This window comes from Jaculus jaculus, chromosome 10, assembly GCF_020740685.1.
Source record: "Jaculus jaculus isolate mJacJac1 chromosome 10, mJacJac1.mat.Y.cur, whole genome shotgun sequence".
NCBI classification, from domain to species: domain Eukaryota; kingdom Metazoa; phylum Chordata; class Mammalia; order Rodentia; family Dipodidae; genus Jaculus; species Jaculus jaculus.
Window position 1 is genome coordinate 76,220,228 of NC_059111.1, and position 19,464 is coordinate 76,239,691.

The window sequence follows — 19,464 nt, forward strand, 5'->3', positions numbered from 1 at the left end:
CTCTAATATCAAGCTACCATCACTCATGGGCTACAAAAGGGCTTACAACTATTAAACTCTCTATTAAAAAAAAGTAAGGGTTATTTCATTTGTCCTGGAACTAACTTACTCTCCTTTGGAGAATCTGCTTCTCTTTTTCAGATAGATGCAGATCCTAAGGAGAGAGCCACCCCATCATACCTCAAAAGGGCCCCAGCTGAAACTAAGGAAAATTAGCGAAACAAGCAAGGGTGCTCTTTTCCTGATGCACCAGATACCAGCACAAAGGGGAAGGAGAACAACACAGAGAAAAATCAACTCCTACCAAATCAGACAGCCAGAGCCTCAGAGGCCCCCAACACCTCATCAGTGAAGCAGACCGAAAATGAACCCAACATGGCTCAGGGAAATTTTGCAGAAGAGGGGACAGAAAGAATGTCAGAGCCACATGTTGGGTCAGGATATGCAGAGACATTTATTGTACCAATAACTGTGGGCTAGCTCCACAAGGCATAACTTCATACTTCAACAAGGAGGAGCCAATGGGGAGGGGGTAGGTCATGGATGAGCCTAATAATGGTACCAAACTGCCTATATTTGTTGAATAGAAAACTAATTTAAAAAATAAATTTTAAAAAATAAATTAAAAAAAAAAGAAAAGAAGTCATGGGCTGGGCAGATGGCTCATTAGTTAAACGTGCTTGTTGACAAAGTCTGCTGATCTGTGTTCATTTCTCCTTCACCCTGTAAAGCCAGATGCAAGTGTTGTATTCATCTGTAATCCCAATGTGCCTATGACAATGGGAGATAGATCCAGAAGAAAGAAAAGCTTACAGACCAGCTGGTCAGACTTTTGATTGCAGTCTGGCAGTTCATTTGTAGCAGAGAACCTGAATGAAAACAGTGGAGTACAGACCAATCAACATTATCCTCTGACCTCCACCCCTGTGTTGTGACACATGTACATGTACACACAAATAAACATTCTCTTAAAGAAGGTAAAATTAACGGAATCAAGGCCATAGAATATAGCCGAGTCCAAGTTGATGACCTCATAAGTACTATCATTTAATCCGGAGACAAGTAGAAGATCAGTGTAATCAAATAAACATAGGCTATTCTTCATTTGAATGGCAAACGTCCAGGTTTCTTTGGCTGATGTAAATGTCAAACACTGTATTTTGTTCAGAACCAAGGTGAAGCTATCCTTCCTTCTGATGCTCTTGCAGTATACTGATTCTTTTCCTCATCCACAACAACTGAGTCTTTACTGGGGTCCAGTTACCATCAGATGGGCACTTAACACACTATTGGAATAGTGACAATATTTGTGTAATACTTAATGAGGAATTTGTGAAGTAAAGATATATTTATTTTAAATCAATAACCTGATCACTATAACCTGTGAATTAAAGCACTGGTTCTCTGTAACACATACAGAATATCTAAATATGTCAAAGGTATTCTCTGTGTAAACAGAAGTAAATTATTAATTTTCATATGTTTTTATCTTTGTCTAATAAAATGATGAAATAAAGATTCAGTGAAATCCATGTTTTACATGGTAAAATGTAGTGTATAAGTAAAACATATATATTAGGATACAAGATAAAACTATTTTACTGACAGTATTCCATGATTAATTTTTTGTTATTTTCTCTTTTTTGCATATGTAGTTATGTTACGCTATGATGTAATGTATTTGGTGGATGAACACAGGTGTGCTGAGGCCAGCAGAGAGAATATCATGTGTCCTATCTTTCATCAGCTTGTTTCCTTGAGATTGAATGTTCAATGAACCTGGATTTGCTAATTTTTTTGGTCAGATTTGCTGGACCAGGGAGCACCATCAATTTTCCTGTGTCAACTCCTCATAACAGACAGGCTGCAAGCATGCAATATGACACTCACCTTATATGGATGCTGGGGAATCAAACTCAGGCCCCTTCATGCCCTCATGCTTGAAACTCTTAGACACAGAGCCATTTCCCCAGTCCCCCCTTTATGTGGATAAAAATAACTAAAATCTTAATGGATTTCAGGGAAGTCTAACTTCTTTTACATTTTGACACAGCATTGTCATCTTAAAATCTATGCTTGAGATTACTATCAAGTTACCAAAGAACAATTTTAAGTAAGTGTATGAAGTCATATTGGGTCACATTAATGGCTATCCTGGGTCATAAATTGAACATGTCTTCTGCATTTATTTTCACCCAGTAACCCAGGTCACATATCCAGGTATGGTTTATTTGTGTCACCAGGGCAATGTTTTCCATTCTCCCTCCATGTGCTCAAGATAATGCTCCTACACAAGTAGAAATTCCAGATCTTGCACAAAGCAAAATGAACTCAGAGGAGGGGCAAAGCAAGTGGTCGGAACACAAGGCAGTAGTCACTGACAGAGCAGGGATTAGACCTCCACATTTGTAATCCTTTATCCTTTGTTCCTTCCATTAAGTCATACTGTTTCCAATTACCTAGGAGAGATCTGTAAATGAAGAAGAAATGATCTCAAAATGAAAATGAAAGACGTAAAAATGCAGTAAGCACTAAAAGCTTCCAGTGTACCATCTGGATGAATAATTCCATGTGGAGAGGTGGGGCTATCTTTATTTTTAACTTTTCAGGGAAGGTCATTGGATCACTTGTGTTCTCATAACTGTGCATTTAGGAGTCTAGCTCCCCTGGGTCAGAATTCTCAAAAGAGAGTAGTAAATTGCGCTCACTTTATAAGTCAGTTCTCAGCAATTCCTTAAGATTCAGAAGTAACTCCTTTAAGTTTTGATTTATTTTTAGGTTGGTCTAGTCTCAACAAAGTAAGAAGAAAAAAAAAACACTTTTATGTTATATGCTAACATGATTTAATTTCTAAGTGCTCAACTACAATCCAATCCAATTTTTCAACAATGAGTGCAAATAAGTTAATTCATTTCATTACTTTCTGAGTCATTTTCTTTTGTACAGTTAAAAATAAACCAATGAAAAAAAATAAGTCTTATATGATACATTGTTATGGCTTGTAACATGCCAAAGGGAAAATTCAAGAGAAATTTATTGCCTGTGATCTCTTTTCTATGACAAAAGTTCATTCCAAATGCTATGAGGATTTCCTAAGATTCTAAAATGCTATGAGATACTCAAAGATTTTGATGTCTATTTTATTAAGAAAAATGGTAAAAACAAAAATACAACAGAAACATCTGTAGTCTGTAGAAGATAATCCCAGGTCCCTGTTACTCAACTTTGATATCTACTAGTTTTGGCTTTCTCTTAGTCAGTTTCCTTGGCATGCAGGTGGTTGGAGAGACCTGGGAATGGTAGTGCTATCAATAGGTTTGACCACGAGAAGCAAGGATCACTTCTTTACCTCCTTTCTACTGTGTGGATCACAGTAATGCCAGATAATAGCAACATCTGCTTTTGTTACAGGCAAATTAACCTTCTGTTGCTGCATTTGGGTCTGTTTTAAACCTCTTCATCATTTAAATAAAAATAAAGCAAAGAATAAAAAGGGAAGTTTGCCATTTCTCATTTAAATCAGTTATCCAAGAACAAAGTGAGTTTCTTCAATATTGTAAGGTTCACACAGCGAACACTGAGATCTTTTCAGGAAAACAGAGTGTTGGTTAAGTCCTTTGTCATATTGTGAGCACATTTTAAAATAATAAAAATGATCTTTAATCCTGATTTAGCATAATTTCTAATAAATTCAAACATATATTTGTTCCTCACTGAATTTTAATGGCAGTATTTTGTAAATGAAATGCCAGTATTTTCTAATTGGTTCTCTGGGTATTTTTTTTAATCATCAACTGTATGATACATTTTGGGAGTTTAGAGGAGGGAGTACACACACACACATTGCATTCTGTCATTTTAAAGTCCCCCCCTAATGAATTCTTAATTACATTATTCAAAAGATCCATTATTCAGCATTCATCTCACTGCTAAATGGAAGTCTTTACCTGACATGTGAATGAAATGAGTCTAAATGCTTTCAATGCCACCTAGGGATTTTGAAAAGACTTTTAGCTTCACAGCAGCAAAAGGTTTCCTTTCTGCTTTAAATTTGTGTGGATTGTTTTTAGAGATGGGTAACAGTGCAGTCCTCTACCTGTGTGAACAGTGCTTGACTTCCACTGTGTTCTCAGACTTACTTTGGACCAAAGAAACCACAAACAAGGTCAAATGGTGACTGAAGGTGGAACGACTATGACCCAGGAACTAACAACCTGTACAAAGCTTTCAGATGCATGCATGTCACCTACAACTATTTCAGATGAGCAGAGCAAACTTCCTGAGCTCCTTATAAACTTTCTCTGTTTCATTTCACATCACGAAAAAAAAGTGCTAAGTGCTAGCAGGAGGACTCAGGCACTCTTCAGCAGATAACAAGATCTCTTTGTATTTTCGACATACTTCCATTGCTTTCAACACATTAATGCATAGTGCTGGAAGAAAGAAGCACTCTCAGTTCCCATGTATCTTTTGTAGTCATATCTGAAATGAGCCCTAGTTAATAGTCTATGCATCACACCATCCCAACATGTATAAATGATAGCCAAAATGTTTCTCCAAGTATGTAAGCTGATGTAACAGTAATCTGTAACAATCTTTACTCTAAAAGCTCATGGGTTATACAGAAGTCAAGCAAGTCTGCTAGGGATGCATATTTAGAAAGCAATATTCACATTCTGAATCCGGGCTTCAGAAACTTTTCTTACTCATAACCACTTTCCCTTTGCAAAATTCTTTCATATAAGAAGAGGAGATGGTCCCACAGTTAAAGGCACTTGCTTGCAAAGCCTGATAGTGTGGGTTCAATTCCCTAAAGGTTCAATTTACATAAAGCTAGAAGTGGTATAAGCATCTGTGATCCCAACCTGCCTATAAGAATGGGAAGCAGAGCCAGGAGAACCTGAAGCTCATAGGCCAGATACTCTGACTTTAATTTGTAGTTTGGCAGTTTGTTTGCAGCAGCTTGAGACCCTATCTCAAAGAAGGTTGAGGGCTGCATAAATAGCTTAGCAGTTGAAGCACTCGCCTGCAAAGCCTAAGGACTGTGGTTCAATCCCCAGTGCTCAAGTAAGCCAGATGCACATGGTGGCACATGCATCTGTATTTTGTTTGCAGTGGCCAGAGGTCCTGCTACACCCATTCATAATCTCTCACTCTCCCTCCCTTTCAAATAAATGAGACCTCCTCACATGCAATGTGGTATGTGTGTCCAATGTGCTTGCATGCATACACACACACACACACACACACACACACACACACACACACACACAAAATAAATACATAAATAAAAAACTTTAAAGAGCAATTCTATATATATATATATATATATATATATATATATATATATGTAATTTTATAAGTTTTAAAGACAAAGCAAATTTGCATACTATATCTGTTATTTTCTCATTGCTGGGACAAAATGCCCAACCAGAAGTAGCTAATAGAAGGAAAGATTTACAGAGCTCCAGTGGCAATCGCTTATTGCACGGTACTTATATGGCAGCATATGCAGAGAAGGAAAGATTTTCTTTCACCTTACAGCTTCAGCTGGTAGAGTCCACCTTGACAGGTAAAGTATGGCAGGAGCACAACCTCACATCAACAGGAAGGAATGAGAGAGAGAGAGAGAGAGACTAGCAAGCAGGGCTGGGATGTGATACCTAAGGGCTGTGCCCAATAACACATTTGTTCCAGCAAAGAAATATATCCTAAAGGTTGCACAACCTATACAAATAGCATAATTTTCCTGAGAACTAAGTACTCAAACATGTGAGTCTTTGAGAGTTGGGTATTACATTCAAATCACCACATTCCATTCCTGGCCCCCATACACTCATGAACATTTCATGATGCGAAATGCATTCTTTCCAACTTAAAAATCCCTGTAGCCTTTACCACATCTAACAATTTGCAAAAGTCCAAAGTCTCATCTGAGATTCTAGGCTGTCTGTTAACTTTGAGCCCTCTGAAACCAAAATACAAGTTATATACTTCCAACATACCGTGGCAAAAATTAATATTGTCAAAGGATAGCAAGGAAAGATTGAGCCCAAGCAAGACCAAAACCCAGCAAGGCAAACAACAAATCTTGGAGCTCCATGTCTGGTAAATGGGACTAGAGATGAAACAAGAAACAGGTTTCAAAAGCTTCTGTCACTCCAGCTTTGCTGTTGTAGTCTTTCTCCCCAGCAAAATTCCACATGATGCTGCAGCTTCCCTTGAATAACATCCTATGTCCTTGGTCACTCTAACACTGAAATCTCTATTACCACTTGGAGTACACCATCACAGTGTCATGCAGTGGTATCACATGGCTGCTTTGTGGGGATTCCGACCCTGCCTCACTATGCTCACCCTCCTTTTTTATTCTTCAAAAGCTAATACCATGTGGCATTGCTGCCAGTTATACTGCCATGTTGAAATGAAGCCTGGCATCCATGGAACACAGCTGTAGTAGCATCTATGTTGACGCTGGGAAGCAGAGACCTCCTTTATCAGTCTCTCATCAGACCTTTTCCTTTAAATGAATACACATTCTTACTAGCTAGAGCTTTTCATGGGTTGGGTTTTCCCTCAGGGCATCCTTCCTATTGTCCCAGTGCAGAGCAATTGCCTTGTCTTAAATGATGGTAATTTTTTAAATAATTACATTTGAAGAAGCTGCAATTTCTTTAAGTTTGTTCACCTTTATTGTTTTCTATGTCAAACTTAAGATATTTTTCATATCTTCTGTATATTTTTTCTCCTTTATTATATGTCTGAATCAGAGAAGCCAAGAGAATCAAGCTCATACATTCCATGTTTGGGGTTTGGTCTTGAAATTTTCTTGGTCAAAAACATTAGTTTATTACTTTTAAACATAATTTTGCTCAAGTTCTCATGCCACAGACAGAATGCAACCATATTCTTTGCTGAACTACATTTAGCCCAATTTCTGAATGAATCTATATTGCCCTCTGAATCTTAATGAATCAAACTTCTTTTGCCCACATTTTTCTATGCTTGCTGGTCTTTCAAACTCTCACCAGAATGGCCCATTAAGCTCTGATTACAACATTGGAAAGTTTCTCTAGTCTAAAGTTCCAAACCTTCCATATATTTTGCCCAAACCTGTTTCAGAACACTGAGAACCACATGGTCAAGTTTATCACAGCAATGATCCACATCTGGTATCAATTTTCTGTAGTATTTTCTTATTACTGGGACAACATACCTGACTAGATGCAATATAGGAAAGGACAGAGTTTATTTTACCTTATAGTTCCAGAGACTAGAGCCCATCACAGAAAGGAAAGCATGTCAGGAGTGGGAAACCAGCATCACTTATCACTTGTCAAAGGAAAGAGGTAGGAGAGAGAGCAACAAAACAGCACTAAACTGTGACACCTCAAGGCCTTCCCCAAGGGACACACTTCCTCCAGAAAGGCTTCATCTCCTAAAGGTTCCAGAGTCTTCCTAAATAGTGCCATTTTGTTGGCAACCTAATGTCCAAGCACATGACCTTATGTGGTGAGGGGAGGAAGGGTATTACCTTCAAACTACCATACATTCTAATGAGATAGATGAATTAACACAAAGAATCAAACCTTGGCTAGATCCCTGGCATTGCAGGATATAGAGCACCTTCACTATTTTCCATTTTGTTCCATATTTTCACTGATACTTGAGTTTATAATCATCAATGTTGAGAAGGCTACTTCCTATGGTAGAATTATGTTGAGTAACATTTCAACAAATGTTGAAACTTCTGTCCTAATCCCAAACTACAATGCATTTAACATCCTCTTATGAATCTCAAGTCTGCAACTTTAGCAGCAATTTTAAAAATCAAACATTCTAACATAATACAATCCAAAGATACTCTAATGTGATACTTACATAATGAAGAATAATTTTAAGAAAATACTAAAGGTCTTTGTTTTCCATAATTAAACCACTATGTTCCAATAAGGGCATAAAACTTTGCTTGTACAGCAAAAACTGTAAAGTTCGTAGCATTGAATAATCTGGACTCTGAGCCCAGATATGTTAGGCTGTATAGCATTTTTGTTGTATGCAGTGAGAGAATGTGCAGTGCATTGTACACATGGTGTGTGCTCAGGACCAAGGCTGCAGTAAAGTCCTATAATGCAACATGAATGAGTGCTGCCAGATTCACCTTGGATTCTTTATGCATTTGATTTTTGGTATTCTGGATAACATATAACAAATTCAGAATCTTTATTCTCCTTGGTCCCAGATCAGGGAAGAAAATTAGCAGGATGGCTGACTTCTGCTTTTGCTCTTTGCATGTTGACTTGGCTTGATTTTAAGTTCTAGAGTGAAGGCAACCTGGCTGGTAACACCATTACTTGCATTGCTAGGCATGAAGGCATATGCATGTGCACATGTGAAAGCCCTGTGTCACATTCAGCTACACATAGTTGAATGACTAAATGACTTTATACCCTTGCTTCTGATCATGAGCAGACAGAAAAATCAAGGACATGATTTTGACTTCCAACTCTTCCACTCAAAATATCTTTCTTAGAGAAAGCATAAGTTAGTAGTTTAGGATTCAGGGCTCTCTCTTTGAAGATAGAAGGAAATATCTCTGGGAAAAAAAAATAGCACTACATTTTTCCTGTTGTACTATTGTTTTTATAATAACTTCCATTGTGCCGACAATTGGAAAAGAATTGCTCCACAATTGCTGCATTGAGTGAAGAAAGTAATAGAAGAGAAATTTCAACATGAAATTACTCCAAACACAGTAGGTTTGCTGTACACTCTGGGGAAAAACGTGTCTTAATGTTATATTAACATTAACTGAATATATCAAAAAATCACTGATAAATATACACATTTCTAAAGTCAATGCCTTCATATTTTTAAGAATACAGAATAAATGTCAGACCATATTATAATAACAAGAGAGATGTGTCAAAGAAATAGAATATTATTAATTTAGTAGAAGGTATATATAGGTAGAGATTTGCCTTTTTTCTGATATTGGTAAGTTTAAGTTTAAGATTATTGCATTGATGGAAAGTCCAATATTAAAATGTAGTTTGATCAGCCAGAGATGAAGCTTAAGGTGTGGCCTTGGAGTCTTTCAGATACTAATCCCTGCTTTATTAGAAAAGGGAGTGAAAAACTTGCAATTTTCTTTAAAATTAGTCTCCTTAGTTCTTATTTATAAAAGAAAATGACCATTATAACCTACTTAGGGATTGCTAAATGAAACCCCTGGTATCTTCTTAATAGGAATTTAACACTTCTTCATAGTAAATAAATGAATAAATAAATTCTCCCTTTTAGGGTATATATAAGCTATCAGGGGATGCCTATTAACTCAGTCCTCTAAAGAGCAATGTGTGAATGGAGGTCAGAGGGATTTGCCATTTCTTATTGCATGAAACACAGCATCTGCTGCTGAGGCCTGTACTACACTCCACCCCACCCAACTCTAGGGTTGAATACTATGAGAAGAAGCTACATCACATGAGTGAGGGATTATTCTGATGTGAGCAAGACTAGAAAATTTTAAAAGTTATCAACTGAGTCTAGCCACTAAAAAATAAGTACATTTACATGCATGAAACCAATATGTAAGGAATTTACAGGGTCTGATTGCCCTCAGTTCCCAAGCCAAAGAAATAAAGGTGAGCACAGACTGTGTTGTCAAAGGTGGCACTGCAGGGCTGGAGGGATGGCTTCGTAGTTAAGGCATTTTCCTGCAAAGCCAAAGCACCTAGGTTTGATTCCCCAGGACCCACGTTAGCCAGATGCACAAGGGGGCGCACACATCTGGAGTTCATCTACAGTGGCTGGAGGCCCTGTTGTGCCCATTCTCCCTCCCCCCCCCCTCTCTCCTTCTCTTTTTCTCTCTCCCCCTCCCTCTTTCTCTGTCAAATAAATAAATAAAAATATTAAAAATATATTTTAAAAGGTGCCATTGCAATCATGAGAAATAAGATTCCTGGTAAAGGTGAGATTTTACAGTCATCAGAGCCTCTTTCATATTACAGAAGAAAATGCAGATTAGATTCTCCACTGCAAAGGATATATCCCCACTACCTGGCAAGACTCTAATGTCTTGCTGCCCCATTCTACTGTAGATGGAGAGTAAACCATATAGCAAAAGAAGCAAAGTAGTGACGAACCTTCCACATCAGATGTCGGCAAGTTCAAGAAAATAAAAGGTGTTTTTAAGGGGAAAGACAGAGGCTGGTGACAACTGCTAAGGGAAACAGCAGCCCCTCAGTGGTGTCTGATAGTTTACAGCACTCAGCACTGTTAGGTTTTCATCCATTCTCAACAATTTTTATTTTTATCTGCTTTTGGCAGGGAAAATATAAACCAATGAAGCTTATGAATAATGTGGAGAAGTGAAATAAGCAACAACCATTTAATTATCTCGTTCCCTCTTATAATAGCTGATGTTGCTTAGAATCTCCCAAGTTCTTTCTGTTTCCCCTCAGAACTAAAGTAAACAGTAACAATTATTTACTAAGTGTAACTTACTACTTGTGAGATGTTATTCTGCTTTTTCTAAATGAGGTACTTTGCAATTCCCTGTACCATTCACAGGCATCTCTTTCTGAAACCCTTTAAAGGGGAAATTCATGAAATAGCAATACAGAGTGTTTTGTGACAAATTCATTTATTTTTAACTAATATGTGCCACATTTTAACCTTCTGGTAGCTCTCCATTTATGCATGCCTTAGATAGAGTGGCTGCACAATACTATGGTTTAGCTCTCTACTCATAATGGTCAACAGAACAAAGAAAGGAAGCTCCTTTGATAAAGGGCATTTTCTCACAAGGAGAATTAATATATTTTCCCTTTGTTAAAAATAAGCCATTTCATGTTTTCCCTTTTCATTGCAATTTCATAGTCTTCATTGTTTCATACAGAAAATTTTGTTTCATTTTCTCACCATCAGAGGACAAGTACTTGAACTTCCTTCTAATTTAGTAACCTTGGCCATATAGGTTGTGTACAGAAAACTCACACTGAACCCATATCTTTGCTCTTATCATTGACTATTCTACATGAATGTATTATATATAGGGCAATCACACTGTTTCAAGGCTGAGGAAATGGCTCATGTGGTAAAATGCTTGCTGAACAAACATGAGGAGCCTCATTTGTATCCCCAGAACCCACACATGTGCCTGCTGGGTTTGGTGGCTTGCCTGTCATCTCAGTGCTGGTAAGGCGGAGCTAATGGATCCCTGGAGCAAGCTGGAGAGCGAGACTAGTCAAGATGGTGCCCTCTAGTTTGAAAGTAGATCTCTGATCTCAATAAAGAAGGTGCAGAAGTAACCAAAGAAGACACCTGACATCAACTTCTGGATTCCACCCGCATTGCATTCACAACATTCATGCATACCTGCAAACATATACATATCCCCCCACATATAACCATTCATATGCACTCACCTCACACACATCTACAATGCAAAAAAGGAAAGAAAAAAGAAAAAAGACTGCTTCCAATAGGCTAGACATGTTTCATTAAATGGCTCTCAGGATTGTGTCCCAGCACGATCTCTATCTCTCTTTAGACTCCTAGAGGTAATTTTCAATCCCTGGAAAAATTGTGCTGTTTATTCTAAAAGTCTTATAAAGCAAAGTATGAGTGTGAGTTCCTTGCTGCCTTCAATGTGGTGATCCTAGAAGTGCTAACTTAGAATCATCTGTAACTATGAAAGCATTCCCTGGCACCACGTAACCTTCTTAGCTGCTTAAAGGAGCTTAATTCTCTCAATTATTCAAAGACCTTTGAAGTGAAACACAGAAACTCAGCCGCCCTCTGCCTGTTTTCAAGGTTCTTCTAGCCTGGAGACTAAATCACAGGCACTGTGGGCTGAGCCCCCTCCTAGCAGTGAGCTGCAGATTAGTTCACTTGAACTTTGCTCCAGTCGGGACATTTTAAGGCTTATAAATCTTGAATCCATCTAAGTTCACCTCAAATTAGCCTTGCAAAAACACACTCCCAACTTCAGTTGTCAGCCTGGTGGCTTTTGGCCAAATGCCACTCAGCAGCTGAAACACTGATTGTCATCTTTGAAAATTAAAAAAAAAAAAAATTAAAAAGTCATAAAAAGTTGGTTGTTTTTAGCCTTGGACACACGGTTTTAAGAAAAAAAGAAAACAATTATGCAAACTAATTATTTTATGAGGGGAACAACTACAGCGGAATAAAGTTGCTGTTAGCAGGTACATTTTATATTTACAATCTTTGTGCTGAAAAGCGAGGGCCAGGCAGGCTAGCTATGTATACATCAGTGTTGTTCTACCACACAAGGAATCCAAGGCTGGGCCAACAAGGCATGCCAAGATACAACAGATTTTTCAATTTTCCAGCAAATAGAAACAAAATACTGGTTTCAGGAGGTGTACTCCACAAACACTTCCCAATGTGTTTCTGATTTGTGGTCAGAATGTTTTTACTGCTGGTGCCCTGCACTTTTGAGACATTTATTTCCTAAAAGAAAGATTCCTTTCTATAAACCTCAACTGTCTGTTTTTCAAAGCAATTTAAAATCAAACACACAAATAAAATTCTTAACATATGGAAACCTTCATATAAGGCCTTACGTATTCAGAGTTAAAATTGTTTTATAAACTCTAATGCTTTACAGATGAACATACAGAGGGGATGACTGTTTTTAGTGCTAATGCTTTTTGACAGCGTTAAACCTTGTTTTAGTAATTGACATCAAAATGTTTGGTGGTTTTAAATGGACCATTAATAAAAATGGCATGTTTAAATTTTTTTAGAAATTGTGCTTAATACTGTGAAGTGGAATAAAATTGCACGTGTAATATGGTATTTTTATTATTTTTTAAAAATCTTATAACAAAACAATCCACATTCTTAAGACTGTCTCTAGAGGAACTTCTTATACTCCAAGGCAGAAAGATAGCTCCCCTACATTCATCCTACAAACCTGAGTTCATGTCTCCATCAAGAGCAGGGAACGTGAATCTGAAGAGGTGACTTCCAGTACCATATTTCTGAAAACTTACTTGTATCTTGCAAAAAACCCGAGTCTTTTTGCCGCGGCTTACTTTTCTGCAGAGTGAAAATGACCGAGCAGAAACACTGTTGGAACAACTCATAAATGTTATATGCGAAAAATATGTGCAGCAAAAGCAAAAGTATTTAATATCACTTAATTCAACAAACACTTACTGGTTACCTGTCAGCTCTTTTCCACAGTATGTAGGAGAGAAGTGCATATAAACATTATGAATCTGATACATGTGTAAATTTTGAAGAATGAATTCAATTACATAGGATGGAACTGGGAAGAAAGGCCATTGGGTTCAAAGAAAATTAGGATGAGATATGAGGGTATGGTCAAACAGCACAGTATGCTTCTGGATACCTGAGAAATACAGCACTATAATATGAAGAAGGATTGTTTAGGCAAATACTGGCAGGGGCTTCTTATACTACATAAAGGAATGTCTAAAAGGTTGTCAAGTCTATGTGTAATTAAACATTTAAAAAGTGCCAATCATGAGCTGCATATTAGTCAGTCATAAAAGTGAGGTTTATCCAGCTCCTGACCTCATCATGCTCTTAGTCCAGGGTTAGAAAACTTAGACTTAACCAAGTAGGAAAATACAGAGTCATACTCTGTGTTTCATAAAGACTACTCTGGTGTCAATAGCAGTGGTATATTCCAGGGGAAGAGAAAAATAGATTTACATTAGCACATGGGTCTATATTCTACCACATCTGGGTCCCTTCCTTCCCTCATAGTACTGAGTTCTTGCACTTCATATCTGGTTAATAAAAACATGGAAAGAAAAGTCTTCAAAACTGGATATAGTAAGGGGAATTTACTTGGGAAATAGGTGGAACTAAGATACTTATACAGAATTCAAGGCGACAGGCAGAAGTGCAAAGAACCACTAGATTATATTTTGAGATGAACTGAGGTGGGACAGTGAAATATCATGAGGCAATTTGGAGATAAGTAGTTACCATCCATGTAGAGAAGACTTACAATGGCAGACATGAATAAGAAAGGGTTAAAAGTTATTTTAAAAGGTACAAACAGACTTCCGGTTAAGATGGCGGTGTAGGTACCACGCCAAAGCACCCTGGGGGGAAAACAGACCAAAAAGCCTCAGCAAAATACACACTTTTACTAAAAAGTGAGGTGTATAGGAAACTGAAGCGGCAGCAGAGAAGTAGGAGAGATCCAGAGGAAATGCCTGAAAAATATTTCAAAAGAATGATTGTAAATATGTTCAAAGATGTCAGAGAACAAATCAAAGGAGTAAAAGAGGAACTTAAAGAAGAAATCAAAGGAATCAAAGAAGATGCAGGATACCAATTTCATGAAATAAAGAAGGCAATACAAGACATAAATAAGGAAATAGAAATAATAAAGAAAAACCAGTCAGAATTACTAGCAATGAAGAACACAGTTAATGAAATACAAAACTCTGTAGAAAATCTCACCAGTAGAATGGATGAAGGAGAGGACAGAATATCTAAGCTAGAAGACCAGGTGGCAGATCTACTACAGGCCAACAAAGAGAAAGACAAACTTATAGAAAAGTATGAGTGGGAATTTCAAGATATTCTGGACACTATGAAAAGATCAAATATTAGAATTCAGGGCATAGTAGAAGGAGAAGAATTTCACTCAAAAAGCATAGTAGGTGTCTTTAACAAAATCATAGAAGAAAGTTTCCCCCAAATTGGGAAAGAGGTGCCAATACAGATACAGGAAGCCTTTAGAACCCCAGCCAGACAAAACCAGGAAAGAACCTCTCCTCGGCATATTATAATCAAACTTCCAAACACACAAACCAAAGAAAAAATATTGAAAGCAGTTAGAGAGAAAAATCAAGTTACCTACAAAAGTAAGCCCATCAGGATTACAGCAGATTATTCAACAAAAACTTTTAAAGCCAGAAGGGCTTGGGGTGATATATTCCAAGTTCTGAAAGATAACAACTGTCAACCAAGGTTACTTTATCCTGAAAAGTTATCCATTCAAATAGACGGAGAAATAAGGACATTCCATGACAAAAGCAGGTTAAAGTAGTATTTGAAGACAAAACCACCTCTACAGAAAATACTTGATAGAATCCTCCATGCTGAAGAAAAGGAAAAGCACTCATATAAGGAACCTAGAAAAAAACAAGCAATACTCAAATACTAGTTAGCAAAAGAGAGCACAGGTAGAACCAGAACCACAAAAAAAAAAAAAAATGGAAAACATAAATACACAACTTTCAATAATATCTCTTAATATCAACGGCCTCAATGACAAAACGAAAAGACATAGATTCGCAGACTGGGTTAAAAAGCAGGATCCTACAATTTGCTGTCGCCAAGAAACTCACCTTTCTACAAAGGATAGACATTACCTTAGGGTGAAAGGTTGGAAGACGGTGTTTCAAGCAAATGGGCCTAGAAAACAAGCAGGGGTTGCTATCCTAATATCGGACAGGGTAGACTTTACTCCAACATTAGTCAAGAAAGATAATGAAGGTCACTTTATATTGATTAAGGGAACACTCCAACAGGAAGACATTACAATCCTAAACATATATGCACCTAACATGGGGGCTCCCAAATTCGTCAAACAAACACTATTAGAACTAAGGTCACAGATAACACCAAACACAGTGATGGTGGGTGACTTTAACACCCCACTCTCATCAATTGACAGGTCATCCCGGGAAAAAATAGAGAGGCATCTGGACTAAATGAGGTCATAGAAGGAATGGACTTAACAAATATATGCAGGACATTTCATCCAAAGGCTGCAGAATATACATTCTTTTCAGCAGCACATGGATCATTCTCTAATATAGACCATATATTCGGACACAAAGCAAATCTTAAGAAATTCAGGAAAATTGAAATAATTCCTTGCATTCTATCTGACCACAATGGAATTAAACTACAAATCAGTAGCAAGAAAGGCTATAGAGCATACACAAAATCATGGAAACTAAACAATACACTACTAAATGATGAATGGGTCAATGAAGAAATCAAAAAGGAAATCAAAAAATTTATAGAGTCAAATGATAATGAGAACACAACAAACCAAAATCTCTGGGACACAATGAAGACAGTTCTAAGAGGTAAATTTATAGCCTTAAGTGCCTATATTAAGAAATTAGAATGGTCACAAGTAAACAACCTAATGCTTTGTCTTAAAGCCTTGGAAAAAGAAGAACAAGGCAAACCAAAAATCAGTAGACGGGAAGAAATAATAAAGATTAGGGCAGAAATTAATGAAATATAAACGAAAAGAACAATCCAAAGAATTAATGAAACAAAGAGTTGGTTCTTTGAAAGGATAAACAAGATTGATAAACCCTTAGCAAATCTGACCAAAAGAAAGAGAGAAGAGACACAAATTAATAAAATCAGGGATGAACAAGGTAACATCACAACAGATTCCAGAGAAATTCAAGAAATCATAGGGACATACTATAAAAGCATATACTCCACAAAGTATGAAAATCTGAAAGAAATGGATGATTTCCTTGATCTATATGACCTACCTAAATTAAATCAAAATGAGATTAACCACTTAAATAGACCTATAACAAACATGGAGATCCAAACAGTTATCAATAATCTCCCAACTAAAAAAAGCCCAGGCCCAGATGGATTCACTGCTGAATTTTACCAGACTTTTAAGGAAGAGCTAACACCATTGCTTCTTAAGCTTTTCCAGGAAATAGAAAAAGAAGGAATTCTACCAAACTCCTTCTATGAGGCCAGCATCACCCTGATACCAAAACCAGGCAAAGATAGAACAAAAAAAGAAAATTACAGACCAATCTCCCTCATGAATATAGATGCAAAAATTCTCAACAAAATATTAGCAAACAGAATACCTGAATATATCAAAAAGATCATTCACCTTGACCAAGTAGGCTTTATCCCAGAGATGCAGGGATGGTTCAACATACACAAATCTATAAATGTAATACATTACATAAAAGGGTTGAAGGACAAAAATCACATGATCATCTCATTAGACACAGAGAAAGCATTTGACAAAATCCAACATCCCTTCATGATAAAAGTCCTACAGAGACTGGGAATAGAAGGAACATATCTCAATATAATAAAGGTTATTTATGAGAAGCCTATAGCCAACATATTACTAAATGGGGAAAAACTGCAAGCTTTTCCACTAAAATCAGGAACAAGACAAGGGTGTCCACTGTCCCCACTTTTATTTAATATAATTTTGGAAGTCTTAGCCATAGCAATAAGGCAAGAGACACACATAAAAGGGATACTAATTGGAAAGGAAGAGATCAAGTTATCATTATTTGCAGATGACATGATTCTATACATAAAGGACCCTAAAGACTCTACTAGCAAGCTGTTAGAGCTGATCAAAACCTACAGCCATGTATCAGGATACAAAATAAATACACAGAAATCAGTAGCCTTCATATATGCTAACAACAAACACACAGAGGATGAAATCAGAGAATCACTCCCATTCACAATTGCATCAAAAAAAAATAAAGTACCTTAGAATAAACCTAACCAAGGAAGTAAAGAATCTCTACAATGAGAACTTTAAAACACTCAAGTGAGAAATTGCAGAAGACACTAGAAAGTGAAGAAACATCCCTTGTTCCTGGATTGGAAGAATCAATATCGTGAAAATGGCAATCTTACCTAAAGCAATCTACACATTTCATGCAATCCCTATCAAAATTCCAAAGGCTTTCTTCATGGAAATAGAAAAATAATCCAAAAATTCATTTGGAATCACAAAAAACCTCAAATATCTAAAATAATACTGAGCAACAAAAATGTTAATAAAAATAAAAAATAAAAGAAAATAAAACAGTAAAAAAAAAAAAAAAAGGTACAAACACTGGCCCTTATTATTCTTGAAATTTTACTAGAAATCAGATCATGATGGAGACAATCCTCAAGTGGAATGGTCATTTTGAGAAGTGTGTACATTTTAGAAAATAAAGTTTCTTATGTAGACATACTTGCTCACTAACATGAAAAGAAGTATGAAAAATAAACCTTTGGGAATTTACATTATTCAACAAGTACTGAGACATTTTAGAGATATAGATACCTTATTCTCAAGGAACTTATATGTTAATAGCAATGGTAGATATGACCATGTTTTCTTTGAAAATTAAGATATAATTTATAAATCCAATGAACTTATCCATTTCATAGTGTTTATATATATATATATATATATATATATATATATATATATATTTCAAAATGTGTTATATATGAGAGTATATGTAATTATAGGCACTTTCAATGATTATGTACATACATTGTGACATGGTTAAATCAAGATGAATAACAAGCCATTACCTTATATAATTATCACTTGTGTTAAGGTTTGGAAGATGACAAGTTTTAAGAATATAGCACTTCTTTGTTAACTATAGTCACCATTCTGGGTAAACAATCTTCTCAACTTACTCATCTTAACTTAAACATTGTATTTCTGGACCAATATTTTCTCATGTATCCCCCAGCATCAACCCTTTAGAAACTATTGTAGTCTGGTTCATATCACTGATAGAAATCACCCAACCAAGAGCAGCCTGTGGGGAAAAATAGAGAGGTTTATTTTGGTTTACAGGCTCAAGGGGGAAGATCCATGATGGCAGGGGAAAACAATGGCATGAGCATATGGTGGACATTACCCCATGGCCAACATAAGGTGGACAATTGCAACAGGAGAGTTTGCCAAACACTAACAAAGTGAAACTGGCTATAACACCCATAAGCTCTCCCCCAACAATACACTGCCACCAGGAGGTTTTAATTTCCAAATGCCATCTGCTGGGGAACAATCAGAACACCTAAGTTTATGGGGGTCACCTGAATCAAACCACCACAGCAACCAACATTATACTCTCTGCTTTTATGAATATAGCTTCTAGATTTCACATGTGACTTTATAATTGATTTGTATTCTATTCTAGTGTCTGGATTATTGTATGTACCATGATGTCTCTAAAATTCATTCATTTTATCATAAATGAAGATTCTTTGAAGGACTAATAATGCTCCACTGTATATAAAAACCAGTTCACACATTCATCTTTTGACACACATTCAATTTGATGCCACATTTGGCTTTTGTAAATAATATAGCAATGAATATGAGGATGGAGACATCTCTTTGATTTCATTTCCTTTGGGTATGTAACAACTAATGGGATTGTTACATCACATGTTAGTTCTACTTCTGCTTTTTGATAACCTCCCCATACTGTCTTCCATCATGACTGTACTAAATTAAATCCTCACCACCAGTGTGCAAGGCTTTCCTGTGCACCCTCCCTAACCACACTATCTTTCTTATTTTGAATCAGCTGCTCTAATGATAGACCATTATTTCTCTGACCATAATAAAGATAAACCTTGATGTGAGTAAAGTTAATAAGAAGACTAAAAATCAATTGA